This window comes from Leopardus geoffroyi, chromosome B1 (assembly GCF_018350155.1).
Source record: "Leopardus geoffroyi isolate Oge1 chromosome B1, O.geoffroyi_Oge1_pat1.0, whole genome shotgun sequence".
NCBI lineage: Eukaryota > Metazoa > Chordata > Mammalia > Carnivora > Felidae > Leopardus > Leopardus geoffroyi.
This window is the reverse complement of record NC_059327.1, coordinates 198,350,877-198,364,152: the sequence shown is the minus strand read 5'-3', so window position 1 is coordinate 198,364,152 and position 13,276 is coordinate 198,350,877. Positions and strand designations below refer to the sequence as shown.

At 43.2% G+C, this 13,276-nt stretch overlaps 1 protein-coding gene across 1 annotated transcript in view; it reads right to left on the bottom strand.

The window, feature by feature from the left end:
• The window catches only part of CLNK (cytokine dependent hematopoietic cell linker), a 164,159-nt gene that overhangs the window by 136,271 nt on the left and 14,612 nt on the right, over positions 1-13,276 (bottom strand). The gene's annotated exons all lie outside the window — the stretch shown is intronic.

Below are 13,276 nucleotides of genomic sequence, written 5' to 3'. Positions count from 1 at the left end.
TCTATAAGGAACTCACCAAACTCCACACCCAAAAAACAAATAATCCAGTGAAGAAATGGGCAGAAAACATGAATAGATACTTCTCTAAAGAAGACACCCAGATGGCCAACAGGCACATGAAGAGATGCTCAACGTCGCTCCTCATCAGGGAAATACAAATCAAAACCACACTGAGATACCACGTCATGCCGGTCAGAGTGGCTAAAATGAACAAATCAGGAGACTATCGATGTTGGCGAGGATGTGGAGAAACGGGAACCCTCTTGCACTGTTTGTGCAAACTGGTGCAGCCACTCTGGAAAAGTGTGGAGGTTCCTCAAAAAATTAAAGCTTTTTAGGAAAAAGCATATTTCTTAAGAGGGTCACTATATAATGACAAAGGAATTAGTTCACCAGGAAGTATAATACTTTGAAAGATTTTTCTCCTTAAAACATATGTTTTTAATAACTATTAGAAAAAAATAGTGATTTAAACAACACAATTAACAAATTTTTTATGGATATTTCAAAAATATGGCACCAAATTATGGTGGTATGTACCATCTTTTCAAGCACACATGGAACATGCAAAAAGTTGCCCTATAATTGGATGTAATGCAAATTCTCACAAAGATTCACAAAATAATATCATGGGGACTATTTCCTATGACCACCATACAATGAGGTTTGAAATCAGTGACAAAAAAGACAATTGAACAAATCCAAATTTATTCAGAAATTAGGAAGTCATGAGTCAAAGAATAAATGATAATGGGAATAAAAAGATTTAAAACAGAGCAATAATATAGAAATACAGAACTGAACTATTTATATTAGAAAAGGAGAAAAGCTAAAATTTAATTACTGAAGCGCTAACTTAGCAGATCTGTGGTACAATAAAAGCATGATGCCAAGAACGCAGAAGTAGTGAAGAACAGAAGTTACCAAAATCGAGTAAGGAATTACAACAGAGAGAACTAATAAAACCTACACCATGTAGCAAGTTTGATCAGAAATAAAAGGGAAGACACCCCAGAAAAAAATGGGAAGTGAAAAAAGAGACATATCTATGGGTATAACAGACATTAAAATGCTAAAAGAATATCAGTGACGAGCATATATTTAGAAACATATAATATATACATACATATAACATACATATAAGAACAAAAATTACCCATGAAGGACTATTTACCAACAATGATAACTGACAATGACACTGAATCAATAGTTGAAAAATCTTACCCCAAGGAAATACCAGTCCAAGACTGTTTCATTGCTAAAGGAATAAATTATTCTCTACTACACAATTTCTTGTCGAGAATAGAAATTGGTAAATACTCTAACTCATTTGATGAAGCTAGTACAAACCCAATGCCAATATCCAGCAAGGAGAGTAAGAGAAAAGAAAATTATAGGCCATTCTCACTAGTGCTCATTAATGACTCATTGGACCACCATGCTTAAAAATAATAATACATCATGACCGACTTGTGTTTATCCCAGAAATTCTGGTTTTGTTGAGCATTAGAAAATCTATTGGTATAAATCATTGCACTAATGGAAGGGGAAGGGAACATATACATAACCATCGCAACAGAAAAAACTGATTAAATTTAATACTTATAAGAATAAAAAGACTCCTGGCAATCAAGAGTCTTTACTCTAGTATTTGAAGCCTACCGAAATCTGGAAACAAGTCTCATGCTGAAACATTAAAAACATTCCCTTTAAGATGAAGAACAAGGGTGCTCCCTATCTGTACTTTAATTTAGCCTTGTTCTGGAAGTCTTGGCCAGTGCTGTCTGGCAAGAAAAGAAAAAAAGTATAAGAAACAAAAAGGAAGAAATAAAATTCAATTTTCAGATTATATTGTCACCTACATAGCAAACCCTAAAGAATAAATGGACCGATACTAGAATTGATAAAACACGAGCAAGCCTGCTATACCATACATCATCTCTAGAAATGTATTGTTAATGACAAACATGAAAACATGGAATTTTGTTATTTCAACATTTACAATACCTTTAAAATATGTAAATTGCTCCCCTCTTCCCCGAATCTCTCAAAAGATGGTAAGGTCCAGTCTTTTAGGGAGAAGATTATAAAACATTATTGAATAGTTAGTGTTGAAGAAGTTTTCCCTCCATCTCTGCCTCTCTTGGAAGATATATAATATATTAAAGAGCTGGAAATTCAGTGTCTTAAAGATGCTGTTTCTCTTTAAAGTTACCTATAGAATCAACATAATTCCAATCTAAATCCCAAAAAGTGTGTGTGTGTGTGTGTGTGTGTGTGTGTGTGTGGGTGTGTATGTTTACTGACAAGCTGATCCTAATGTTTAGGTTAAAAAGTAAACATTTAAGAGCCAATTCATTGACAAAGTTCATGTGGGGAACATAAATTTCCAGATACCATTGATTACTATAAAGTTATGTTAATTACAACTTGTGTAATTGACATGGGACAGATATTTTAATATTGGCCCAAGAAGAGAAAGCCCATGTATCACAGGTAATTATGACAGAGCTGGCATTGTAGACTAGTGTAGAAGGGATAGACTTTCTAATATATGATACTGAGAAGACTGTGCAGCTGTGTGAGAAATAAACAAACAAACAAACAAACAAACAAACAAACAACTCATCCCCCTTACTTCATATTATGTACAAATGAACCAACTCCAGGCTGATGAAAAGCCCAAAAAAGAAAGATGAATTTTATGATGTTTGGAATTTAATATAGGAGACTAACTTAATGAAAGAAAGTTTCTGTAAACAATACACAAACTCAAGAAATCATAAAGAAAAGTTTGTTCTGCTCAACTGCACCAAAAGAAAACATCCGAGGAGAACGAAAACTCAAATATCAAACCGGGAAAAATGTTCCGAATAAATAAATAACTCCTACAAATCAATGCGGAAAAGACAAAATGCCTGACAGAAAGGTGGGCAAAAGATTGAAGCAAGCACTCTGTGTATTCGAGAAAAAGCAATTGCCAATAAATATTTGAAAAGAGCTTAACTGCATCTGTCATCAACAAAGGTAAATTAAAATTAGCCACCGGTTGGGTAAAAATGAAAGCTGCCAGTATGGAGGGTTGATGAGGCTGTAAAGCGAATGAGTCACATACACACATTTGTGGGAATATAAAATGGCCTGGCGAGTTTGGAAACTGTGACATTGTCTAGTAAAGTTGGAGGTGTACCTACTCTGTGCCTCAGCGATTTTAATCCTGAGAATGGAGCCCTATGTACAGATAACTCTTGAATATGTGCCCCCAGACTAGAAGATATGCTCCAATGAACTAGAATGTTCTTAGCAGCACCGGGGTGAGCAAAATCTGGAAAACAGCCCGATGTCTACTGAGTAGACAGTGGATAATTAAATAGTATTTTATGCACATAAGGAAATATTATACAGCCATGAAATCAAAGGATTTATGGCTATCCACAATAGCACGGATTATCTTCGGAATGTAAACTGGGCCAGTCGTAAAACAGATTGTGGAATAATGGCTAGCACTTATGGAGCCCACACTGTGTGTTCCAGGCACTATTTTCAAGGTCGTACACAAATGAGTTTCTCTTCGTGAGAAGTAGGCCCTCATATTATTTCCATTTTGCAGTTGAGAAAACAGGCACAGTGATATTTACTAACTTGCTCAAGATCTCACAACTCATGACTGGTGGAACCAGGTGTCAAAACCCAGGTAGTCTGGGCACAAAATATACTGTGTGGTATGATTTGTGGGGAGCCTAAAGTTCAAAAACAAGCAAAAGCAAACAAATTATTTTTAATGATACAAACCCATGTGGCAAAATGAAAAATAAAAGCAAGTGAAGGATGAACCCAGAATTCAGGACAGTTGCTCCCTGTGGGGAGTGAGGGTTTGTGATCACGGAGAAGCGGATGAAAACTTCAAAAGCAGTGGTCATTTTTAAAAACGGAATAAGCACCCATATATGAATTGTTTTCTTGTTCCTTATACCTTATGCATAGTTTATGACTATTGTATTGTTTCTAATCAATATTTAAAGTGATTGAAAAAAACTAAAGGAAAAAATAAGACCTTGCCGAAGATGGCAGAGGAAGTTCTCGTATTTTTTCCTCATAACATTTCTTGCATCTTGGATGAATCCTTAGAAAAATCCACAGAAGTGGATCTGGATGTAGAATTTTCATTATTTAAAGAATTTCTGTTCAGACAAACCACAATGACAACGAAGAACGGCGTGAATGCCTATGATCACAGCCTGTCCAAAAAGCAACATGGCGGAACAGCAAAATCCATCCCTTCAATACGGGGTTTTTCAACGTTGCAACTCAAACCCAGGCCTTTATCCTCCTTCTGATGATAGACTGTGGCTCCTTCTTTCTCCCTCCAATAAAGAGGTGTAGGAAACAGGATTCCACCCTCCATCAAGAAATTCTCTGCCCAATGACTTAGAATCAGTTTTTAAGGAACAAAATTCAAATTATCAAGTTAACGTTACCTCTCATATTAAATCCTTGTAGTTTTTCCAGCTGTGGTAGTTACTTGAAGTCTATCCCCGCTCCCTCCCCATTCTCAGTTACATCCCATCGTCTCCCAAGCTCAGCTCCACTGATTGCTTCTCTGTGAGGTTGTCTTCTCTACCCCCAGTGTGCCCCTTTTCCAAGATTTGCTCCCAGAGTAACCCTTAGCACTTTGCACACGCTTGGAGCAAAGAACCCCTGATTAGCATTCTGCTTGCCTACTATTAGTTATTTAGTGTCATTCTCGTCTAGAACGGATGTTCTTTAAGGTGGGATATCAAATCATAAGAATCTCTAAATTATATTCTGGATGTTCAACAGCAAAGGGTCTTGCATGAAGTAATAATTGTGGTGATCATAAAAATAGTAGGCAGTATCTCTTCTAGTCATCTGCTGTTGCATAACTCATCACTCCAAAGCAGGGGCTTAGAAACCGGGATTTCTTTTTATCTCTCCTGGTTCTCAGCTGGGTGAGTTCCTCTGAGGTTCTGTCATGCTGTTGCATTCAGATGGTTGTCTCAAAGCTGGACCAGGCTGAATGCCCGTGATGGTTTCCTGACTCTTACGTCTGGTGCCTGGTTCCCTGGCCTCCCTGTCTCTCCACGAGGGCTTCCCCTGCCTGGCTTATGCTTCTCCATAGCTTCTCCACATGGCTTCTACTTCTCACAGCATGGCGGCCATAGCATGTGACTGGCGGACACCAGCTCCCAAAGGCAGGAAGTGGGCAGGAAGCCTCTACCCAGACTTGGCACAGTGTCCCTGCTGTCATATTCCACTGGTCTGTGCGGTCACAGGCCCACACAAGTTGTTGAAGGCGAAGAAAAAGATTCACTTCTGAATGGGAAGCACCCAGGTCACACTGCACCAGAGCAGGTGGCCACGATCCGGGAGTACAATCTGCTACAACATCTATGGAATACGCCCTCTGCGTCAGACATAGCGCTAAACATCCTGCACATATGAAGTCACTTAACCTTCTCAACGATGCTTTGAGATAGCTACTGTTTCCATTTAATAGATAAAGAAAATGAGGCTCAGAGAGGCTAATTAATTGCTTTAAATGTCACAACCAGTAAATGGTAGAGCTGATATTCCTGTGAGATCACTCCAGATCCCCCCCGCCCCGGCTTTTACAACCTTTTTAAGTTTATTTGTTTTGAGAGAGAGAGAGAGAGAGAGAGAGAGAGAGAGAGAGAACAAGTAGGAAGAGGGGCAGCAGAGAGGAGAGACAGAATCCCAAGCAGGTGCCACATCATCAGCACAGAGCCCGATGAGGGGCTCGAACCCATGAATCGTGAGATCGTGACCTGAGCTGAGATCAACAGTCGGGCACTTAACCTATTAACCTATTGCATGACCCAGGTGCCCCCAGAATCCATTCTCTTCATCACAGAAGTATTTGGCTTCCTCACTGTGAAAGATGAATAAATAGTTGACATTAATACTTCTTTTCTCTGACTAACCCAACAGATTCATTTTTAAGCTCTTAAAATAGGCCCCTTAAAAAATATCTCCCGTGCTCCCCAAAGAAACAATAGAGAAGAATGGAGAGCGAGAACAGAGAACCATTCGATAGGTCCTCCTACTCTTCTACTTGATGTCTGGTCTGTGATAGAACTCCTGAGCTCTTGTTTGTGACTTGGCCTCTCTTCACCAGGAATTCTGAAATTCCAGGTAGCCTGGCCTCTGGGAAATTCCTTTTGCTCTTTCTAATGGGTACCTTTTTCTAGGACTTCCTGATTTTGGCCCCAAATCATATCCACCCACAACTTTTGAAACGCTCTTCAGCTTTTTGGTATCGGGTGCATTTGGACATGACCAAAGGTTTGCACGAAGTCAACTTTGCTCTCTTCCTGTATCTTATTGGTGGGGGAACGTTGGATATATGGAAAGTAGGACATAAGCTGGTGACTGGTGGTTTGGCCTTCGTGGAATCCCCAACCAGAAATCCTGGACCTTACTTTCAATTTCTCTGCACATTTACACAATCAAACACTACGTGAATATTATAAATTGTCATTATGGGTCAGGTTCTCCAAACACTGGCCGGACTCATGAGACTCCCCACGGTCACTGGTTTTACTTATTGCTAAGTAGTGAAACACGGTGTCTTAGGACGTGGAGGTATTAATAGACCTTGTCAAATTAGTTCATGAGATGTATTGTTTTCTACCAGTGGGAGAATATAAAATATGACCTGCCTAAATGATGGAAGATTGTATAGCTATGGAAATAAGTTTAGTAATGCTGGACAATTGTTGTGATACATTAACATTAAAATCAAAATAGGATGCATAGTTTTATAAGAAAGTCTTAGGGACGTCTGAGTGGCTCAGTTGGTTAAGTGTCCAACTCTTAGTATTGGCTCAGGTCATGATCTCACGGTTCATGAGATCGAGCTCCACACTGAGCCCTGGGCAGACAGCATGGAGCCTTCTTGGGACTCTCTCTCTCTCTCTCTCTCTCTCTCTTCCTCTCTCTCTGCCTCTCCTCTGCTCATGTGAGTGTGTGTGTGCTCTCTGTCTTTCTCCCTCAAAATAAACATTAAAAAAAGAAAAACAGGGGCACCTGGGTGGCGCAGTCGGTTAAGCGTCCGACTTCAGCCAGGTCACGATCTCGCGGTCCGTGAGTTCGAACCCCGCGTCGGGCTCTGGGCTGATGGCTCAGAGCCTGGAGCCTGTTTCCGATTCTGTGTCTCCCTCTCTCTCTGCCCCTCCCCCGTTCATGCTCTGTCTCTCTCTGTCCCAAAAATAAATAAACGTTGAAAAAAAAAATTAAAAAAAAAAAAAAAAAAAAAAAGAAAAACAACCCCGAAAGCCTAAAAAATACCCAATAATGTTGACCACTTTTTCAGTGGTTCCATTATGGTACTTTTTTCTTTGTACGTTTTTGTATCTTAAACTTTTCTACAATGACAATACATGACTTGTGTGATAACGGTAGGCCCGATATGAAAATAAGTCACAGCCTTCTCTATTCTTTGTGATGTTTTTAAAGGCCACAGGCATGAAAGGTCCAAACTTGTGGCGAGTCAGCAGGAGACTTCAGTTTGTTCAGCTGGAAACCTCCCGTGTGATGGCAGGTGAGTTAAGTCAGGGAGTTCCTTCACCAGCTGGCAATCTTGCCATTAAGAGGGAAGGAAGGCTATCTCGAAATCCTGCATCGCCCCATCCCCAGCCATCTCCATGAGTCTTGGGGCCAACCGCACCTGCTGTTCCTGCACGGAATCCATTGGCCATGTCTACAACCTGTGGCCGACGCTCGCCCTGTGGCTCAGCTGTGTTCTCTCACAGCGTGCAGCTTTTTAATTACCAGCCAACCACGATGCTGAATGCCAGCTACGTGACTCTGAGAGCACCAGTGAATGGGCCTGGTTGGCCCGAGAGTGGATTCGTAATTACTCCTGGGTAACTAGGAAGCCAGCCACACTGACTACTCTGCTGGGTACAAGACTGTGATCTCAGGATGCTAAAATTGCTGCTTCTCCTTTCCCCAAGATTCAGTGGGATTTACACTTATTAATTCCCGCAAATCAAAACGACGTCGTCCCCCGAGGTCAAAGGCAGGCATTGTTCGCATATACCATGGAAGAAAATAATGACCTGGCATACACAGGGAGTTTTATCAGGCATACGTACAGAGGGAGGTGGCATTTATCAGGCACCTCTTGCATACCAGACACAGAGCTGGCTCTTTGAAGTGGAGCTGATGTGTATCCCCACCCAGTGATAGACTGGCTTTTATCATGTGAGGTCTCGAAGAGACAATATGCCTCTCGTAAGCAAAACAGTCATCCAGTTTGGGGGTGTGTCCCTGATGAGAAATACGTAATGATGACATTCTTAATCATCGCGAAGCAGTTCCACTCGGCACAAAGATCATGGATGTTGGAATCCAAGAAGCGCGGCTCTAGCTGCCGCTGAATTGGGAAAACCTGTTACCTAGGGTGGTGGTCTTATGTGGGGATGGGGGCATGGGGTTTCGTGGTAGGTAGGCACAGCATGGCACAGATCCTTGTGCAAATGACTGTGTGCTGGCCATAGGCACTCCTGGTCTGCAGAACTTTTATTCTCTTTATCCTTTCTCACAACCAGATGCCGAACTTAGGTGGCAAAAATATGACAGGGGAGCGTTGTTACTTGCTTATCAGAATGTACAGGGTCAATGAATAACATGCCTTCAAGTTGGCTTTGTTGGTGTCAGTATAAAGAGGATCTTTCTTCCAGTTTTGAAGCTCAGTGTCTCAGAAGGTAGTGAGCCCTTATCCTAGAATATTCTAGAAGACTCTCAAGTCTGGGGTTACAGCCGCGGGTAGAACTGAATTCCATATCCCTGAGACTCTTTCTAGCTCTCAAGCTACTTTATTGTTTTGTTTTGTCTACCACCAAAACTCTTGCCGAAATAAATGAATATGAAAGACAAGTTTCCTGAAGCAAGAAAAGAGATAATAGGTTATTGTCAGATAATTTGATTGAACCCGTGTCCCTGTTTAATCATAGACTGTCACAGTTTGTTTTCCATGTGACAGGACACACAGCATTGCATGCTAGGGGCCATAGTGACACAGCCTTCTCTAATACTCCTAGAGTATAAAGTTTAATCTTGGCAATAAAACTGCCTCATAAAACTTTATGGGTAACAACCGAAATGTCCAACACCAAGGTCAAGATAAAATAAACCACCGGATAAAATACACAGCCACCATTCCTTATCCAAATTCCTTAGGGCTAGGGATTCAGAATATTTTGGAATTTAGGAAAGTAATATTATACATGTAGTAAATGTTAGTAATTTCCCCTCTACGTTTTGGAGCAATGGCCAGTCATTAAAGATACTCCTATTTCTATCGTGAAACATATAGATATATTCACAGTAAGTGGGAAAAATGAAGAACATACATCACTTCACTGCAGGTCAAGTTTTGCTGCCAAATTGGTTACAAACAGTTTTCAGTAGTTTGAAGCCTTTGGCTTTGGAATTGTGGATAAAGGATTATGAACCTGATTTAAGCCCTAGCCCCCAAACACCGTGATTTTGAAGAAGACCCTAATGTGGGCTCAGAACACAAAACAGTATTATGGAATGAATGAAAACAGTAGACGCTCTGAAAGTAGGTTTCCTGACATTTTAAAATATTACACAAAGATACAGAAAAATGACGTCAGAAACCCGCAGCAAGATAGTGGTATTTTTGGACGCCAGGAAAAAATGGTGACTTTTGTTTTCTTCTTTGTAATTTTGTACCTTTTCTAAAATTTCCAAGAGGACTATGAGTAATTTTAACGACAGACAAAGCCAGCTTGCCGTAGCAACTTTTCAGCCTGTGGGGACACCGCAGGGACACTTTTCCCCTCCCATTAGTCCCCAGTCTGGGATGTGTGAGGGCGTCTCCCTCTTGAGTGCTGGAAGCAGCCTGGTCAGCACAGGGAGCTTGCTTACTGGAAGGGGCTAGAAGCCATCACTCTAGTGACCTCCGCCTCTTTCAAAACGCTCAGAACTGCAGACCAAGTTCTTATCAGTTCTGTCTAGAATGATGAAGAGATCCTGGAAACAAACCCCAAGACCCTTTTATTCAGCCCTGATGGAGTAAACCGGTCTGTCTACTCTCCCCTAACAGTGAGGACGTGCTTCAAGGAGTAGGGATTTAAGCAGTTGGATTGATTGTTAGAGAAGCTGAAAGCTTTGTTGCAGGGAGAATAAATGTGAGGTAGCCTGCTAATTTCAGAAGCAGTTTAGAACTGGGACATCCGTCCTTACTGTCTTGGAACATCTTTGTTCTTTCTTTCCTGGTTTTCTTCTCTCACAACCACTGTGGAGAGTTGTTTATCCTCGCTAATGTACTTAGAGCAGTCTTTGGTTTTTCAAGTTCAAGTCTCTGATATATATGTACACGTTTGGTCTTTAATTTGTGCCATTCTGCAGAACGTTTACGGTAGTCAGTTGCATTTGAATTAAACAAAAGACCAATAATAACGATGTTTGTTACGACATCTGGATGAATAAAAAAAAAGAAAAAACATTGGTGGCACTTTGCTGTCACTTGCTGCGTAAGACTAAAATGACCTGCCCAACCTACAGCTAATGCAAGGAATTAGCCATAGCTACAAAGGCCATTTAGAATTCCGGGTTATAAAAAAGCAAGGGATTTCAGGTTCCAGAGTTGTAAGTCCTTTTAGACCAGCATCTCACAACCTTAGCTGCAGACTGGACTGAGATGAGCGTTATAAGTAAAGTCCGTGTCTGGGGATTCTGATTTCTTTGGTCTGGGGGACGACAGTGAACTTGCTTCTCATCTTGAGCCTCCTTGATGATCCTATTCTTCAGTCAGGTGTAAAATCTATTTCCATGAATTAAGTGGGTTTGTGATTTTCACGGAGGAAGGAGTGCTCCCCCAAGGCATCGCAGGACAAAACCTGTGTGTGTGTGTGTGTGTGTGTGTGTGTGTGTGTGGAGAGGGAGGGCCACAAATTTCCAAACTATTCTCACACAGTGTCCCATATGTGACCGCCTTCTCCGAGTCCTGTGTTGGCGAATATTATAGCTGCCTCTCGAGCGTGCCAGGAGGGAGACGGCTCCGGGGCCGCTGTTCTAATCGGGTGCATCTCATACTTTAACGTGGCTAGAAATCAACCGGGGTCTTGCGGAAATACAGATTCTGATCCGGCACCCTGAGAGGAGAAAACTAACATTTATGGAGTTATGGTGATTCGGTTCTGTCCTCCGGGAGCTCTATATCTGACACGACTCTAATGCTGAACTCTTAAAGCCACCCTTTGGAAGCTTGATGAAATGTAATTGCCAAGAGGCCAACTGTCTGGCTAAAGACGAAAGCAACCCGAAGTCCTCCTGAAGGGGCAACACCTGTCTTCTTTATGGAGGAGACCCTTGGCACAGGCTGGAATCACAGGGACAAACAGAAGCAGGGCTGCAGGCTAGGGGCTCTCCACCGCACAGCCAGGTGGAGACTCAGAGCACATTTCTGTTGAGATTGTCAAAGTAAGCCCACATTACCCGCGAGGAGGGGCGTGGGTCTGAAAAATCAAGCTCTGCTGTAGTGGGTTGAACGGCAGCCCTAAAATATTTCCAGGTCCAAATCCTGGGCACTTGTGAATGTGACCTTATGAAGGAAAAGGGTCTTTGTAGAAGTGATTAAGGATTTTGAGATGAAAGCATCCTGGATTAACCAGAGGGGGTGGAGCCCTAAGCCCAAGGACAAATGTCCTTATAAGAGAAAGGTGAGGGAGATCTGAGGAAGAAGAAGGAAGGCACAGGCCCAGAGCGGAAAGTGAGTGGGGGCGGAGGCAGACAGCAGAGTGATGCGGCCACAAGCCAGGGAGCCCCTGGGGCTGCTGCCCAGACCGGGCGGTGGTGGCAAGGGCGGATCCTCCCTCCCGGCTTCAAAGTGAGCAGGGGCCTGCCCACACCTTGATTTTGGACTTCTAGCCCCACAAAGTGCGAGAGAATACTTTTTTGGTTGTTTTAAGCCACCCAGTCTGGTGGGAAGCGGATGCACCTGCCTTCCCATTCATTCCGCTGCCACAGAGCATTTACTGGTCTGACAATGGAGCTGCTGTCTGCCACACTCATCCCTGGTTGTAACCCGCAATCTGAGAATTCGTCCCCTTTGTCCCGCGACCCTGGATCAGGCCGCTCTCTGCCCCCCTCCTGCCTCACCTGCCCAGCTCACTGCCTGCCTCAGTTTCCTGCAGAGGTGGGATAAACAGACGGAGCCCTGGATTTGGAGCCAGACAGACTTGATTTGGAGCTCCGACTCCTTCCCCACTTTCTGTGCTGCCTCGGATGAGTCACTTAGAGGAGGAAGCCGACGCCCAGAGAAGTCAGCGGGGCCTGCCCGCTGTCTGGCCCCACTCGCTACAGGGTCAGAGGCGGAGGGCATCCTGGCATCTCACACGGAGGAGATGCTCGATAAGCCAGGAGCCCCAGCTCCTGTGTCCCATGGGCCTGGGTCTGGCTGTGTGTCACATCACGCCACTGTGACGCCTGTAGGCATCCGGGACCACGGTGATGCTGGGACTGCGGCCTCCTGTCACTCTGGACACCGGCCCTGCCTCCAGCACCTGCCTGTGAGACTCAGGCATCACTTGGTTACCCTGGACTGTCCCCCAGGCTCCCCCTAAGACCAGGAATCCACCAGAAACCAGGCAGCCCTCCTTCTCGAGGCCGGATCCTGCTCTCTGGAGGGAAGGTCAGGTCAGTCCCCACGTGTCATACAGCCATAAAATGATGGGACCAAAAAACAAGGGATTTTTACACCCGGTCTGCCTGAGTCTGAAGCTCATGTTCTTACGTACACCGTGACGGGGAGGGTAAGTGTGCTACCTTTCCAATGGGCAAACTAAAACAAATAAATGGGTAGGTAGACGGATGTTAACATGAATACACCACATTCTCTCAACTTAAAAGTTTTGTTTGCTTGTTTCTCATTATAAATATTTCTTATGACTTGGAGGCCTGCATTTTTTTTTTTTTTGTTTTGTTTTAACCATAGTCCTAGACGTCAAGAAAGGGATGATGTTGTGCTGAATCAGACACACATTAGGATATCCTAAACTGACTGCATCACCCCCCCCCCCTCCCCGGGCTGCTCCACGAACCCAGAATTGGACTCCAGGGTCTTTGCTGGGGCAGCACGCGTGGGAACCACTGTTGTTTCGGTTCTGCCTTTGCACACCGGGGTGTGAAGTGATGGATGGTATTTCATGGTGCTCAGCTGGCATTCTGGGGCTGGGGTATCCCGTCCCCGTCCCGGCCACAC